This window comes from Drosophila takahashii, chromosome 3R, assembly GCF_030179915.1.
Source record: "Drosophila takahashii strain IR98-3 E-12201 chromosome 3R, DtakHiC1v2, whole genome shotgun sequence".
NCBI classification, from domain to species: domain Eukaryota; kingdom Metazoa; phylum Arthropoda; class Insecta; order Diptera; family Drosophilidae; genus Drosophila; species Drosophila takahashii.
In genome coordinates, this window is record NC_091681.1 from 11,209,780 (window position 1) to 11,227,303 (window position 17,524).

General features: G+C 38.5%; 1 protein-coding gene across 2 annotated transcripts in view; it reads right to left on the reverse strand.

Annotated features, from left to right (window-relative positions):
- The window catches only part of Antp (homeotic protein antennapedia), a 115,055-nt gene that overhangs the window by 77,999 nt on the left and 19,532 nt on the right, over window positions 1–17,524 (reverse strand). For both annotated transcript variants that reach the window (XM_070216266.1, XM_017150338.3), the window contains exon 2: window positions 7,062–7,152. The gene's annotated coding sequence lies outside the window, so the exon portion shown is untranslated. The remainder of the gene's footprint in view (window positions 1–7,061; window positions 7,153–17,524) is intronic.

Consider the following 17,524-nt stretch of genomic DNA (forward strand, 5'->3'; position numbering starts at 1 on the left):
CTGTTTCTGTAGTTTTGCGACTTTGATTTATGGGACATCGTCAAAATACAAATACCAAGGGGGCGCAAAAGGGGCGGCATATGTGACTCAGCCTTGCCTCGAATAGTAGGCGTGGCATCTCATCAGAGTGTGAAGGTCAAACTTGTTACCCGCCGAGAAAACAATTTTCTATTTCCGCAGTCGCAGTTTCAGTTTTGTAACACATGCAAAGTAAACAAAAAAAACAAGAGGAAAAATAAAAGGTGACAACCCAAAAGCTCCACAAAACTATGAATAAAGTCACAGACACACACGAATAAAAGTGCAAAAGAAAACGGAGAAGCGGAGATGAAACAAAAGTCCATGTTATTCTACCGAAAAAGTCAAAAAGTCAACTTCACATGCCCGAAAAGTCGCACAAAAATAATCCCAAAAAAGTTTTTGCGCTCAAAAACATGAAAACGTTCAACACAATGACAGGGGCTGAGGGGAAAAGGGGGTTTCCAGAGGGGGCGGCTTACTAGGGATGAGGGAAAGAGAACGCAGACGTTGATCACAAAAAGGAAAATGTCAAAGTTCTTCTTTTGCGGTCTCCGAGGTTCTTTAAATGTTCTCGGTAACAATTTCAGTTCAGTTTCTTCGACTTCTGTTTTTTTGAGGATTTTTTTTTTATTCTTGGAACCAGCGACAAGGGAATTTCGCACAGAAGAACGCGACTCTTTTTTAAAGCTTGTTTAAATACAGTGCCTTCTCAGATATTGTATATTTTGGAATGCTGGATTAAACTAGAAAATTCATTCAATTACATTCAACATTCAAGCCAAGCATTATTAGCGAAAACCATTTTTCAAAAACCCTTAAAATCTAAACAAATTAATCAGTGAATCGGAAATATTACAGGATTAATTTTAAATTAATAAAAACGATCTAAAGTAACTTTTCAATTTCTACTTAACATAATTTTTGCATATTACATTTATTTTAAACTTTACTATAATACATAAAAATATGATAAAAATACCATAAACAAATTTTTTCTAAACCTAAATCTTAAATTTTATAATCCTTCTACCGTTTGGTTTAATTTTAACTGCTTTTCTGGTAAAACAGCTTCTTCCCCAGTTACTCGCTTATTTTTTGTTGTCACGCTTCTGTTAACATGAAAAGGAAGTGCACGTCAAAGCTTAGACACAAACTACGAAGCGTAAAGGTGCAAGTGAAGCCAAAATAACAACATTCATTGCAATTGCCACCCAGCAAATGGAAAAAAACCAACCTAGAGAGAAGAAAACCCGGCAATAATAATAACAATGGATTAAAGGGCATCCGAAGCCAGCAATGCGTGCCAGCGAGAATTTGTTGAACAATTTCGCCGAGAGAAACCGAACGAGAAAAAAACGCGGCTTGCATAAATGAATAAATGACTGGCAAATGAAAAGGGAAAACTAAATGGAAAACAGGGGGAGGAAGGCGGAGAACGCGAAAGCACAAATTACTAACAATTAAATGGCGAACAAAGTAAGCCAAGCTGAGCCAAGCCGCAATTATCACATCACTGGCTAACTGAAGACCCCTGAAAATCCCCCTGAAAGCCCCCACGAAGAAAAATAAAAAAAGAGGGAAGCCAACTCTAATTTATGAACTGAAGCACAAGAAGGAGGCGATGCACAGTGGAATTTTGGTATTTCTCTGCTCTTTTTTCTCTCTAGTCTTTTCACTTTACTTTCGAACCGTCTTCAAGGTGAACAGCGATTTGTTAAGATGCAGCGATAAACAGGTAATAAAAAGGAGGAGGAAAGGAACGGCCATAAAAAAGTTGTAGGCCTAACAGGTGCTAACTGTCCGCGCGGCAAATTTTCAGGCTAGCAAAGTAATAACCATAATAACCCAGGGCCCGGGGAGTTTTTCTTTCGTTCTAAACCACCCCTTCCTCAGAACCACTTTTTCCCAACCAAATTGACAACGATCCAATTTCATAATGAAAATTTTTGCCGCTGTCAGCCTTCAATTGAATTGGATATAAAAAGCAAGCGAAAATACAAAAAAAATTGGACAACAAGAGACAGCAAAAGTTTTGCAGGCAAAAATAGTCCCAGAGAGGGATATATACAAACATATATATAACCCCCATGAAGAAATCCAGCTGACAAGCCAGAGAAAGAGATAGCGCCAAAGAAAGAGCGGGTTCGTGGGAGTTTCTCCCCCATCTGTTTGTTTGTTTTTGGTCTTCTTTTTTGTAGTTATATCGAGTGAACGAAAAACAAAAACTTTTTTCCACTTGAGTAACTTAAGTGCCAATTCCATCAAAAAAAAAAAGAAGAAAGACCCGAAAAGACAGCAATGAAAACCAAAGCCAGCTAAAGTTAAATGAAAGAAGCGCAAGAACAATATTCGGCAATTGTGGGGACGCGGAATGGGACTGAACTTGGCGTCCAAGGGTGTGCATTAAATTGATGTGAGAATCGATTGAAAGCCAAATGAAAGACTTCCAATAAAACTCATTGGAATAATTTAAGTTATAGGTTAATAAAATCAGGATAAAATTGTCAAACAAAAAATAATTTAACAAGTAATGGAACGTAAGCAAAAAAAAAAGTGCATTTAATTTAAACTCTTCATTGACGTGAAATCTATATAAATTGCTTCAAAAGTTAAAAAGGAAGTTTTAAAATTAAATGTTAAGGATTAACTTATGACATTAACTTAAACTGAATAATAGCCTTGAATAAAAAACTCAACAAGTACATATGTAAAAACCAATTTGCATTTTATGTTCAACTTCGTTGCAATTTATTGAGAAATAAGAATTCATTTGTAATTTGAAGAACATTGAGTTATAAGTATAAAACAAGCATGTACTTAATGATAACCCTGAATTCACGATCAAAATTTAATGTCTTTTAGAAAAAATGATATTATTCTGTTTTGCCGTCGGCGAGTTAAAGACTAAAATGATTTCTACGATTAAAAATTATATAAAACACGCACGCAAAACGTAAGGATTGATTTAAAAAGGAATTACATAAATAATGAACTCGATGAACTTGAAAGCTTTTATCGACCTTTAATTGTTTTTCAAAGGAAAAGATGAATAATGGCCGCGCAAATCAATTTGCAAAAAATAAACCCAAAAAAGGGAGGAACACACACACAATCACACACAGAGGCACACAAACACACCACAACTACAACTATAGAGAGCAATGATGAAACGGGAAGTCGGCCATGATTTGCCGTCGGCAATTTCCAAAAATCCTCGATTTCAACCATTACGGAGCGGAGTTCAAAGTGAAGAGTGAAGAATTCGAGTGGCGGATGCCAAATGGCGAAAACAGAGAGCCACCGACACTGAAGTTAATCGGCAATAAAGAGAGATGTCCTCTCTTAAAAAAAAGGGGGGTGTCTGCGCTAAGAGAATCCTCTCTTATCCTGTTTTTCTCTTAAGACAGCGCACAGCTGTTGCAGCAGTTTGGCGCCAAAAATATGGCCCCTCTCACTGGAAGAAAAGACCTTCCAGCCAAGAAAAAAAAATAATATATATTTAGTTTTGTCTTCCCCTTTTGCCTTTGCTCTTTTCCTCACTTATTTTTTCCTTATTTTTTATCGAAATTTAATTCCATTGCCAAATCGAACGATACCGATAACTGCCCTCGGCTGACTCGCATATTGATCGAGTGCTTTGATCGGATATTAACATAAATTCTCCGTTGCCGTATTTGTGGCACGCAACATAAAACTTTCGATCATTTAAGGTAAGCGACAAGAATTAGATTTGGCTTTGGTTATTTTTGTCTTTGGCCCATTCGCACGTTTGACCCCCTTCAAGGTAATTGCATTTGGCCAAACAATAGTAACGGGGTTGGGCCAACAGTCGAATTATTTTCGCAACACTGCAAGAAATTCATAGGTTGTAAGTAAGTTTAAGTATTAACAAGACCTACTTGAATTGTGATTTTTATTTTTTATTTTATTTTTCAGAATTAAATTATTAAATTAAGCCTTCTTTTAGTTACTTCAAATTAAAAGTTACTTAAGTGGCATTCAAAAAAGTTTACATTAAAAAATCATATAAAAAAAAATAATTATCCTGGCATTCTAGAACTAAACAATTTTTGAATCGAAGGCAAGAAATAGTTTTTAAATCTTCTAATTTAAAGCCAGAAAAAATCGGAAATTTTAAAACTATCAAAAATAAATACTTGAGACCCAGCACCTGGAGCCAGACTTCCTAATCCTAACCAAAAACCCTTCAAACCATTGGCAATCAAAACCAATCCGTGAAACCACTCAAATCGAGCTCCATAACGAAGACCTTCGCATTCCTACGCATCCGCTCCAGTATCTCAGTTTCTGTTGCTGTTTCTGTCCCCTGTCAGTTGGTTAAGATATCGATATATGTGCATATGTATATAGCCCCAGTCCCATATCGATTTCAAATTGGGAGTCCCAACTCGCACGGCTGGCGAAACAGAAACAGAAAATAATTAAGTTCTCAAAAGATAAAAATCATGTTAGCCGCAGATCAATTAGTTGATTTTTACCATAACCCGGGCATATATCAATTTTTGCTCTCCAGCTCCACAGCCTCTTCTTCTTCTACGACTACGTGTTGTGCCCGAGGTGACGCCCCCACCGCCTCCACCCGCCGCCCACCTCACCTCCCCCTCCCACCAAAAAAAGTGGTCCGCTTAGTGCATAAATTTACATATGAGAATGTCTGGAAATGCTTTTTGAAGGCTGTTGAAATGTTGCTACAGCGGGGGTTCAGTGGGTTAAGGGGGCTAAGTGGCGGGGGAGGGTGTTGGAGGTTTCTCCTTGGATGTAGCACCTGCTTTTTGGCCTGGAGCAAGACACTCGAGTGGCCAAGAAGGAGCCTCGAACGGAGCCTGATACTGGACATGCACATGCTCGGACGTCAGTAACTCATTTATCGCTTAACTGGAGTTGCCCTCCGAACTCCTTTTTAACAGACCCAGCTCTGCACAGAAAAAAAATAATGTCTACTCAAAGAAACGTTTAACCATTTCAAATACCTCCCAATTCATAGTTCCTATTAAACATGAATAAATAGGAGATAACACTTATCAAAACAACCTAAATGCAGAGGTTAATTTAGGGCTTATTTTGAAGAGCAAGGTCACGCTGCTTTTATTTGTAAGCAATGTTCAAACAACAAATAATTTCGTAGAAATAACATTTTAAATGCAATTTTTCGCCGTGTGCTATCAGTTTCTGTTTCCATTTCAATGGTCTTATTTTATTTTATTTTGACAACGAATTTGCATGCGCTGGAAATTGTGTTTTGAGGCTTGTTAATTTTGACTAAAGTCACTGCAGTTACGTGCTGCGTTCGGTTCTGTTTCCAATCCAAATCCCAGATCCCAGCTCCCAGAGTCGCGGCCCATTGCGTGACTGACCCAACCTGAGAGACTTACGCATGCGCGCGCTTACAAACGCCAAACTGAGTTTCACAAAAAAAAGCAACGGCGGCAACGGAAAAATAAACTGGCAAAAACAGCCAACAAAAAAAGACTGGCAAGGAAAAACAAGTAAAATGTGAAACAAGAACCAAAACAAAGTGTTCGATGTTTCCGTTTCAAATTCTGTGGAAGAAGACATTTGCTAAGGCCCCAAAGTCTGTTCCATTGTGGGACCAAAACCAAAACCAAAACCAAAACCCAAGACCAAACTAAACCGAAACCCAGTGAGATGGGACAGTGGGACCTCGGGACGGAGACAATTGGCGCGCAAACAATTGTTCGGTTCGTTCTTTGGTTTTGCTTTGGTCTTTGCTCGTTGGACATTCGAAAAAGTAAGAACAAGTTCGGTATTTTGCTTTAAAGCACTGCTAAACTGGGAAGAACGGCCAGACAGTGGAGTTGGTCTCAACAGTGGGTTGAATTGGAGAAACTAGGATTATAAATTTACTATACTTGAATTCTTTAACTGCCTAACATATAGCCACAACAAAAAGAGTTCAGATGGATTTAAATTAATTTCTGTCTTTTGATTGAAGAACGTATAAATTTATAATAGTTGAGAACTATGGCACCATTATATTTCAAAAATCCAATAATATAAACCTTATATTAAATGAACAGCTAACGGAAATTTCTGTCCACAAAATATCCTCCCACTCCCACTGTACTCATCCCGAAGCTCAGCCAACTGGGCGATTGTGGCGCAGATAAAAGAAAGGCACTTGAGCATTACATCGACGAAGGCAGGAGGCAGCTCTCTGCAGTTCCTCCAAACAGCCAAGAGTTCTTTTTGGGCCGAGTCCACAAAACAGCGAAATGGAAAAAAATCGGCGGAAAAAGTGCAAGGGAATTAACAATTCATTTTATTGTTAAGTATGCGGTCTGGCGGGCCCACAAATGGGGAGTTCGGGGAGTCCCAGCCTCTTTTTTAGACCATCTTGTTAGCCCTGTCTGCAGATTCTCTGCTGCCTGTTTTTCCTCCAGCTGGAGCAGCCTTCCTCATAGTTAATAATGCGATAATTTCATTTTCATTCAAAGCAAATCGAAGGCAGCAACAACAAAGGGGCCAGAAAAGCAACGGCTACCGGATTACGGGCCATAAAAAAGAAATAAACGAAAAAAAGGAGGGAGGTTTTCTTGGCGTGTTGCGGCAACATGTTGCTCAGGTTTTTTCGTTCGTTTTTTCGGGGACGGAGAAAAAACCTGATGCATGCGCAAAATTTAAATTATGTTGTTTTGTCGCATGTTTCGCTCTTCTTCTTTTGGCTGCGCTTTGTCGTTGTTAGTCCTTTTTTGCAGTTCTTAAAGCATTATCAATGAATAAATGAAAATGTCTTTTGTCCAGGGAAAATTGTTGTTGCCGCAGATGTTGGCATGCAACTTGCAGAACGCTTAACATCTTCTTTAAGTCGCTGTTTTGTGTCACAGCCAACTGTCATTTGTACATTGAATTGCGGCCTGTTTCTTGCCTTCGTTCCCCGGCGATATGTTCGATTTGCATAAAATCACAGGAAGCACTTAGGATTAATAGCGAGCGCGCCGAGTGTCGTGGGTTAAACATTTGTGTAACGAAAATTGATTCAATTTAGTGCCTGTGCTTACCTTTTTCGACGAATGCGCAGTTAAATTCTGGTAATCCATGTAAGTAATCCGCGATTCATGTCCATTTACAAGTAGGTAATCCAAAATTGCACTGAAAAAGAGACAAAAAGCCATTGAAATTGTTGTTTAAATTGATTCCCAGGAAAATTAACGCCTTGTTTCTTTTAAGTGGCGCCCTACGTTGGCGGGAGGCTGAAGCACTCATGTAAAATTCCGTGAAATAAATGAATGGTTTGATTTTACTGCGAAATTTTAACTAAAACTTAATTTAAAACTTACAAAAACGTTAATTTACAAAAAGTAAAAATGTTATACAAAATTGTTATATTGTTTAGTTTTAAGCTCAGTAAAATAGATTTGGAAAATTAAAGTTATTTTTCTTGATTATAAATATACTTCAAATTTATGACACATATGTACTCTTGCTATTTATTAAATATTATATTATTAATTTTGTTTGAAATCTACGCTATTAAATCACTCATTTTAATTTTTTTTCTCAACGAAATTGTTGGAAATGGTATTGGCATTCGTGTCGTATAAGTAATTTCATTGCAATATTGACAAGAAATATATTTTGCTGGATACTTTAAAGTCTTTATTACTACAAAAATGTTTTCTTTTTTTTAATCAATCAAAAAAATTCGACTACATTTTAAATATATGTCTATCCCACAGCAATTATTTCGAGTAACAGCTAAAAGACAAAAGATTCTTACGTTCCATTGCCAACTTTTGACATTTTCCCACCTTTTAATGTCACCGAGTCGGCTCGCATACGGAACCCAGAAAAAAGGAACGATCGGCAGCAAAAAGATCACTAACAGCCAAAGTACCAAAGTACCAAGAACAACAAGGAAGCTGGCCATGGCCAAAAGAGCCAAAGACCAAGTGGCAGACTGTCAGCTTCAGTTTCAGTTAAAGTTTACGTTTGGCTTCCAGGCTCTGAGATTCAGGCTCGACTTCGAAGCTGCTGTCATATCCTTTTGCGGTAAACGACTGTGAAAAAGGAGGAGGAAGAGGGGGAGCAGCGGATATTTGAGCCCGCTTCTCATTCATTTGCGCCAAATGTCATTATTGTTGCTCGTTTGTTGTTGTCCCCTTTGTGGCCGCTGCTGCCTCTTTTTGTGGCATCTTCGGGTCTTTTGTAAAACTCCCTCGTTAAACAGATTATTTTCACACCCGACTTGGGTGCTTGGCTGCTGCCAATTTGGTAAGTGAATTGAATGGAATGGCCCAGAGTCTGCAGTTCACTCCTTGCAGGCGTTAATAATGCGATTTCAATGCAGTTGATTCCACTGGGAATAAAAGTTCGTAGATTTGCATGTTAAGTTTAACAATACTTGAATAAATCGCAAAAGAAACTCTGAATTTGGTATTGCAGTTCGCAATAGATTCGACTTTTAATATATTTAAGTAAAATTAAATGTTTCTAATTAAATATTTTACCATATATTTCAAGCCATTATTTTTTGTAGTTCGATTAAAATAAAGTACCTAAAATAATATTATATATTTTTTGATCAGTGTGGACAAAATTCAAAGACCCTCAAAGTGCGAAATGTTTTCCTTTTTATATTTATTTAGGGAGACCTTATGAAAGCGACAGAAGGAGTGACACATGTATGCACCTGGTTTAGAAGGTTGCGGCTCCAACAATGGGCAGGCTTCGATTTGGCTTCGAATCCGCTGATTGTTAATTGCGCGAGATATGAAAAGAATTACCAGAGCTTTGGAGTTCAGTTTTTACTTAGGGAGGCGAGATTCGGGTTTCGATGGTGAAGATTGATGAAGATTGTGTTCCAAATATTGTGGCAAACAAACGCAGAAACAAGTTGAAACTAAAGTTTTATTTGTAAGCGTCCATTCGCTGGAGAAAAAAATTGACAAGTGAAATTCAGTCTGACCAGACATAAGTCAAACTATAGATGAGATTTTAATATACAGAGTCACATTGCGATATTTCGGTATTTTAACAAAGATTAAAAAATGATTATTGCTTGATCTGGATCAAGATGCATGCAAAGGGAACTAGAGTTCGATCTTAGTTTAAAATAAAATTACATTCTTATGTGAATGATTCATACTCCCCCAAGCATTTGAAATCGCTCCTTTAGTAATTTCCCAAATTTCTTTTGAGGAACTCAACGATACTACTCTCAATCAAAATAATCAGCGGTAAAGAAAGTGATCGCTGCTAAATTTCAGAGGGGTTCCCCTTCCAAATCATTTCGCACCCAAGCCTCGAAGTAATTTTGCTGCAAATCGTTTGAAATTATTTTTGCGGACACGCTCTGCCGCACGTAGCACTCGCGAACAAAAAAACGATAAAGAAGCAAATAAACCCTTGGAATTCGAAATCATTTTTTTGGCATTAGAGGGGGGATAGACCACCTAGGCGTAACTGAACCCAAATTCATATGCATAATTTTTGCGCTATTTGCGCCGTTTGTTTTGATCGCGAAAATATTTTGCGCTCGCTGCGTAATTGTTGAAAGTCAGACAAGGCAGGGCCAACGCGCCGAGGGATAAAGATACCGGGGGGCTCGAGGGACCGACACGTGAATGACAGATCAGACAACCAGCTCACGCCCAACATCAGAAAACATCCATAAATATTTTTGTCATTTAGCCCCCGGCAGTGGCACTCGATGCGATTTATGGCCGAGAGTCGTAAAAAACCGTAAAAAGCCTTCCGACGAACCGAGAGCATCGTAAAATTAAACAGCGAAAATAGTTTTTGGCCGGCTAAGTCGCCGTCTGTGATCGAAATATTTAATTAATTGGTCGATCGATCGTTGGATCGATGGATCGCTGGAATTGTTCGTGGGTGGGCCACCCATCCCCAAATCGGAGTGCGTTCGTTTGATTTATGCAGACAACGCGGACACATTTAATGAGCGGCATTTGAATGCGCAGTCGCCGATGCCCAAACCCAAATTCTGCACTTGTCGCTATAAATAAATTCGTGAAAACAGAGATTGCAGTAAGTACACTCAAAAAAAAACAGTCATTAAATGTTGGCGCCAGTCTTTGCCAATAGGAGAGCTATCAAAACAAGCACGGTAAATCAAAAATATTGAAAATTTCCTTTAAGATTGTAATAAATGGATTAGTTTAAAATTTTAAATTGTTTGATAAGTAAAAAGCTTTAATTTTCGCCACATAAATACTCAATTCAGCTCACTGTGTGTAAAAATATTTGACATTTAATGACGAACCAAATGTGTAAGCGCCATCCGACGGCAGGCAGCTGAACTGTTGTGAAAGCTCAGGAAAAAGGATATTTTTCAATGGTTGTGGTCTCGGCTAAAGGATACAATTGTGAGTGCTAAAAGGACGATGTCCCGACTAAAGGATAAAAGGATAAGGCGAATTCGAGCGAGGCGAAGTTTAAAAAATCATTGGTCTGGCAGCACCGGCGTTGTCAGAAGCAATTTGATAGAACTCGTACTGCCAGACTGATTAAATCCTGAGTCATTTTTATTAGAGAGTAAGGCAAAATAATATCCTTAATAAATGGCAAACAAAATTGGCATTTTTTTAAATGTACATATGTAAAGTATAGGATAAAGGACAGGATATAAGATGGGAAAGGATGATGAGAGACGGAAGTTGAGAAAAGTTATAGCGAGCCAATCATAATCGGTGCCTAACTAATCGATTTGCACATAAGTTAACTTTACCTAGTTCATCTAATCCTTCAAACCAAGTCCTAACACCGCTACCTTTGACGTCTATATCATGGATAATTGAATTTTGAATAAGGCCACAAATTATTGCCGATCGAGTAAATATAACATAAAATGTTGTAAATTTTTACTTTATCAACCAATTAAATAAAATATTATAGCAATGCAATCATAAGTGATTACCCAAATAAATCTTCTTGCGTACATTTTTCACCCTCACTCTTTGTCCCACACATTTATCCTGAGCTCAACAAACTTAAGCAATTAAATAATAATAAATAAAAAATGCAAAGAAGCGCAATAAAAATTCACAGCGAACAAGTTGTCTTGAGCATGTCACTTAACCATCATCGTCATGCAAGTCAACAGAGTTCTGGTTAATAAAAAACGAAGAAAAATATTAAAGATGTACAAAGCTTGTAAATAATTTGTAGACAAAAGACGAAGAAAAACAAATTCAGAAGACCCCACACAGCCACTAGATTCAGACTCAGTGACGGCAAGAAACATACAAAATATATAAAAAACAACGGCCCAAAACGTAAGACAATAAAAAGTAAAGTTCCTTTTAATTTTATGACGGAGCCGACACTTAATAAACAATAATCACCATCTCAAGGGGAGATGATCTTGATCTTCAAGTGGAACTTACTCCTCGACTCCATACATATATAAATTTTTCATATATATTGCTTTTTTCCGGCAAAAATAACCAGTAAATCCCAGGCGTTTTTCCCCATATTTTTTGCTGTCGTTGTGGCAACGAGATTTGCATTTTGATGAATTGCAGGCGAAAGATGGAGAACTGAGTTTGAAGTAACCTGTAAGTCATTTTCGTGACACTATCTGAAATGCCGGTGGGGAGATTGAGGGACAAAGTGCTGGGGCAACTCATGTACTATTTTTTTTTTTGCGCTTCTGGTCTCTTGTGTGACTTGAAATTTAAATTAACCTTTTGGTTTTCGGTCTTTTTTGCCTCTTCAGCTGGGGTAATTATTTTTTCATTTTGCGAAAAAAGACCGAGTTAGCTTTGGTTGGATGTGAGTTATTGTGCAAATTAAAATGAACGATGTGTCGGTAAGGTCGCCTTTTGTTGTCGTAGCGCCAACGATAATGTTCCCCCTGCAGACCCTGAACCTGAGCCCCAAGTACTATGTTTCTGGCATTTTTTCTATATTTTTTTGTCGTGTTTCTATATCTTGTTTGGTTGTCTAGCGCGTACATGATGTGACTATGATTCGTGTTGTTCGGTCCACGCCATGAATTTGCCCTGTCCATTGCGGTCGAGGCGATAAGAATCTCTCCCGAGTTCCCAGTTCAGAGCGGTCCAGATGAAAAGCTTGCGCCAGCGAAATATTGACTAAATGTCGACGGAGAAGGAGAAGGAGGAACGTCCAACCTGACAGCGGTAAGTGATTAACTTTTTACATGACTCCGTCTTCATGGTCAGCGCTTTCTGATTCAATCTAAATTCATAAGACAAAAGCGGCAATTTCGGCGGATTTTTTCTGGTTAGTGACTCAGCTTAGAGAGTGCCGTTATGTGGCTGTGGCTGAACTAGTTGCCATTTAATCGCAGGTCAACCATCTTGATTTATTAATTTGCCAAGTGACTGACATCTTAAGGGGTGGTAAAAGTGTGGAAATTGAATTTTACTTGACTTGATCTGAATTTACTCTATTTATGGTGTTTGATAGGGTTAGTTAAATTATAAAATACTATTATATATTGGGTTTTAGAATCACTCATAAGAGTATCTAAAAAATAAATAAGATCGAAGCCTATTAAAATATTAAGTATCTTTTTCTACTATATTAAAAAGGGGACAAAATACAATAATTTTATAACTTTTGACACCAAAGTCCATATTAGATTTCCTGAAATAAGTTTTTCAAAGTTCTTACTTCAAACTTCCGCTTACATTACTCGGTTATCTCTGGTCGATTTAAGTTTAACTGTAGGTTGGGCTCTAAATACATTTTTCCACCTCTCCTGCTATTTTTCTCTTTCTCTCAGTCAATTTCCATTTTGGGAACCAATTGAGACTTGGAATTCGCCATAAATTGCATGTGCGACAACTGTTCCTCTGTCGCTGTGTGAGTGTGAGGGTGTCTCTGTGTGGGTGTCGTGGTGTAGGTGAGATTGAGATTGTGTGGGTGGAGAGGTGGAGTTGCAGCTACAAGCTGAAAATGCTTCTCAATGAAGTCAGTTCATTTAAGTTCAACTTATGATGCGGCAGAAATTTGCAGACAATGTTGGAAATATTTCAAACTCAATTCCGAAAGGGCGACCCCAAATGCTTAGGTGTGTGTCTGTGTGAGTTTGTATATATCTGAACGAGTGTGTGGGTGAAGCTGAAAATATGCAAACTTGGTTTGAATTTTGAATGACCTTGGCATAGAGGAAATGGCAAAAAGCATTATTTAAACTTAACAAGGCGACAACTGGGGATAACCTCTCACAGATACACACACATACAGAGGCGAATTGTGTGTGTGTGTGTGGGTGGGAAAGGAATACATGTAGGTAGGGTTGATGGTTTCGGTTGAGTAGCAATTTGTGCCGAACTCAATCAGAGCACACGGCAACCCATTAGTCTCCTCACTCCTCTGGGATTCTCAGCCCGAAAAAGGAGGTGTGGCTACACACACGCATACAGCAGGGGTTAAAGTATTAGGAACGGAAGTTTAAAATAGATTAAAAATTAACAAACTATTTATTTAGTAAAAATATAAGTTTTAGCTATAAGATGAGGATTTATAAGTAAGTTGTTTAAAAAATTAATACACTTAGAATATGGAGGAATATTTAAAACATGCTTAGATGCTGTGTTTTGAAAGTAATATTTTGTTTTAAATTCTAAATTAAATGCATTTATATTGCTATTGGTAATTGCAACACACTTCCTAAAACTCGGAATCTCTAGTTACATTATTTCAACCGCCGCAGTAAACACATTTTCACATGTGTCTGCCTCTGTCTCTGCGTGTATTTTGCTAATTTACTAGACAGAAATACGCCTTTAACCCACCTAGCTCATTTATTATATAAAACACAACGGCCGAAGGGAGTCGAAAGGGTGCCGAGGGGGGTTAAGAGGGTGGCAGGAGACAAAAGACAGGGCGACAGGTTAACTGGCAAGGCAGCTGCTGGGCCTGATTGCAGTCCTTGGTAAAAGGAAGTCGAAAAAGCCGCAGGACTCATCGGCGTCATCGTTGCGTCGTCCTCCCTTTGGGCTTTGAACCCTTTTTTGGCTAAGCTCCTGCTGCTCCTTTCATACATATATATCCATGTGTGTTTCGAGGGTAGCAAAGTGGAAAAATCGTGTTAATTTTGGAAGGCAGCGAGGAGACGGAGATTTTGGTGTACCCATTTTATATGAGTTTTTAATTACAGAAATTAGTTGGCTTCCGTTTGTCGCGCCCCTTTATATTCTTTTTTCAAGCTGGGGGAATCTTTTGTTTTATTTATATTCATTAATTTGGAGCAGATAACTTAAAGAAATTTTGATGAATAAAAATATATGTATTCGTTTGGTATTAAAAGTAGAAACAATTAAAATTTCTCCGTTAAAAAACCCATTTATTTGCAAAGTAAATTATTTTATTTCAAGCGAAAATCGCACAGATTATTAAATATTTAAATGCAATTATCAGGCTCCAGCAGGCACAAAAACAGACCAGCGAAATATTCAAAATGCGAGTGCAGCCAGAGGAGGAAAAAAAGTTTTGTCAAATCAACTTCCTTCCGTTCTCGTTGCGCAGAAAATGAAAAATATCATATGAAATTAACCCTGCCGCGGCCAGGAAAGCCACCCCAACCCCCTCGAACCACCCCGGCTGGAAAAAGGGTAGCTCGATGGGCAAGGGGTGGGCAATGCGATGGCCGAGGCAGACAATGTGGCAACAAATTTGTATGTAAATGTATGCAAAAGTAATTAATCATAGTCGCACATGCACGCACACTCGCACACAAAGACACTCGGGCACTGCGGACTTTACACAGACACGCAAACCAAGAAAGGACTCTGTCTCACACACAGCAACCCATATATATGTATAATTGAAAATCCTGGTCGTTGGCTGAGGTGCAACTTGTTTAAAGGTTAACTTCATTTTTATTATATTATGACAGGATAGGGCGGGATTTCGATTTGGATTTGGGTGCGAGGGAAATCCTTTATAAGCAGGGATGCGAATTGGGGGTGAAATAATCGGGTTATACGCGGAACTAACACCATTAGCCAAAGCGAATAAAATTCAATATCAAAGAACAATACTCAAATTGTATAAATCAATGTGAAGTTTTTAAAAATAAACTTAACGAAAGTCTTTATAAAAGGTGCTAAGCTGTTAAAACTGCAACTAAATAATTGCGGACTTGACTGGAATAGTTGACTTTATTGTAATTTTAAGAAAAAACACAAAATGTAAGGAATTATTCAAATGATCATATCCCGACATTAAAATTATTAAAGTCATTGCATACTTTCTGGCGAACTAATATGGCGAATATAATTAATCCCATTTGAACACTTTCGGAGGCCCAATAACTTCTCAAAGAACGTATTAAAAATAATTGAAATAGAAAAAATAGAGTCTGCTTTTTCAATCCCACATTTCCAGTGTTTATCGTTTTCAGTAAATTGATTTTTATAAAGATTTACTCTATTTTTTTGATCAAGTAAACGAACTTATTTTTTAAATGTGTGTCCTCTAAAAAGAATTTTTAATTTCGATCTACAATTTGGTACATATATTTTTTTTCTTCATTTTAATAATCTTATATTTATTGTTGTTCGATTTTATTCGAACCACTGAGCCAAATAATTTGAGAAACCCGCATTTAAAAAACGTTTAGGGCGCCCGACTTGCGTTTCATCTTCCGGAAGACTCCCTGCACTGTCCCCATACCATCGTATCCTTATCCTTTCCCACAAAAAGGGTCTCAAGTGGAGCTGTGTGCGTGTCCGTGGGCGATATTGAAATTTGAGACCGCAGAGGTCGACAAATCCTTTGGCCCATCGCATGACAACATGTGGCGATGCAGGAGCATCAGCAGCAGCCATTCGCCTCATCCTTTTTGCTCCTGCCAACTAGCTTGTGTGTGTGTGTGTATGTTAGTCGTCTGTGGGGTTGCTTATATAACGATAACAGTGGCGGCCATGATACCGCCGCCTGATTTTGATGCTGCCGTCGCTTAGTGCGACCCAAGCGATACCGAGCAGACAATGGCGGTGGTGGAAAATTCGAGCCAGCGACACATGTGCCACGTTTCCATGGGTGGCGAGGGGGACTCCGGGGGTTGGGAGAGGGCTCAAAGTGGGGGCGAATCGGAGGCAAGCTGGCGTTGGCGTGGCCGCTGTGTTTTGGCTTTTTTCCCTGCGCCCGTCTTTTTTGCGGCTCATAAATCATCGCTGAGACGACACCGTGTTAAATTGGAACTTTTCCCATACTTGAATGGAATTGGGTGAAAATGTGAAATATATGTAGTTAAATACATATTTAAAATGAAGCAAAAAACGGAAGGTACTAAATTTAAAACTATATATTTAAAATGTTCTGGTAAATCATGTGTATTTTAAAATATAATTGTTTTACCTTTTAAAAACGCAATAAGTAAGCTTAATAACTCAATATTTGAAAAACATATTGTAAGCAATAACTAAAGAGTTATGCTCTTAAAAATGTTACATTTTCATATCGCAGCATTGTTTCAAAACCATTCTAAATTTAAATTAAAATGAGACATAATTTTTAAAAACAAAACAGTACAAGGATCTTGAGATATTTTCGCTCATTGCAGCGACCACATAAAGTATATAATTTTCTGCATTTAATTTAAGCATGTGCCGAGCATGCAACATTTCCACACACATGCATGCAAATCAAACACACGCGGCTCGCAGCCCCCAATTCCCCCGATTTCCCTTCCCCCATCGACCAACCAGAGCTCCGCACAAGCCGAAAAAGCCATAATTTTCCAATTAAGCGAAAATGAGCGATTTATTTGCCATGAAATCAGTGAGAATCGCCGATAAAAATCTCTTCATTCTGTTGCACAGTTGCTCTGGCCAGCGGCCATTTGTGGGGGTGGAGAGCTGGGGGGAAGGTGGGAAATGCGGGGGCAAGTGGGCAGGATCCCGCAGACGAAAATGTGGGAGGGGCAGGAAAGCGGGTGCTTCACCGTGCAATTGTTGTTGCCTTTTTCGCTTTGGTTGCAGAAAGTGCAACGCGAAATATTTCCCGCCGTTGCAATTATTTATTATGCCCAGAGTTCGAGAGGCAGAGATGTCGGATTTTCGGGGGGAAAGTTGAGGATAAAATTGCAGGGGCGTAGAAAGGGGAAAGTTAAAACTTTTACACTGTTCAGCATTTCATACTGATTACAGAGGTTAGTTAAAAATGTAGTTAATTATAAACTGAATGCAAAAATTGTTTACACACTGTCAGAAAAGGCATCTTATTCACTAAGGGTTTATGAACAAGGCCCCTAAAAAAAGTCATGTCTACGGCTCTGTTTTCGTGGGTGTTTTGCAGCAGCAGCTGCTGTGGGAGGGTTCGAAATGTTGACGCTGTGGCTGCGAATGACGATGTGGATGTGGAGGTGCCTGAGTCTGAGCCACTTAACCCCAAAAGGGGTGGGATGGACGGTGGACAGCAACATTGTCTACTCTCTATCCCCCCTTTGCAACCGAGAATTGGAAGCTCATGGCTCTGATGTTGCATTGCTTTTATTTTTACCCACTCGTTTTCTGTTGCATCTTTTTAT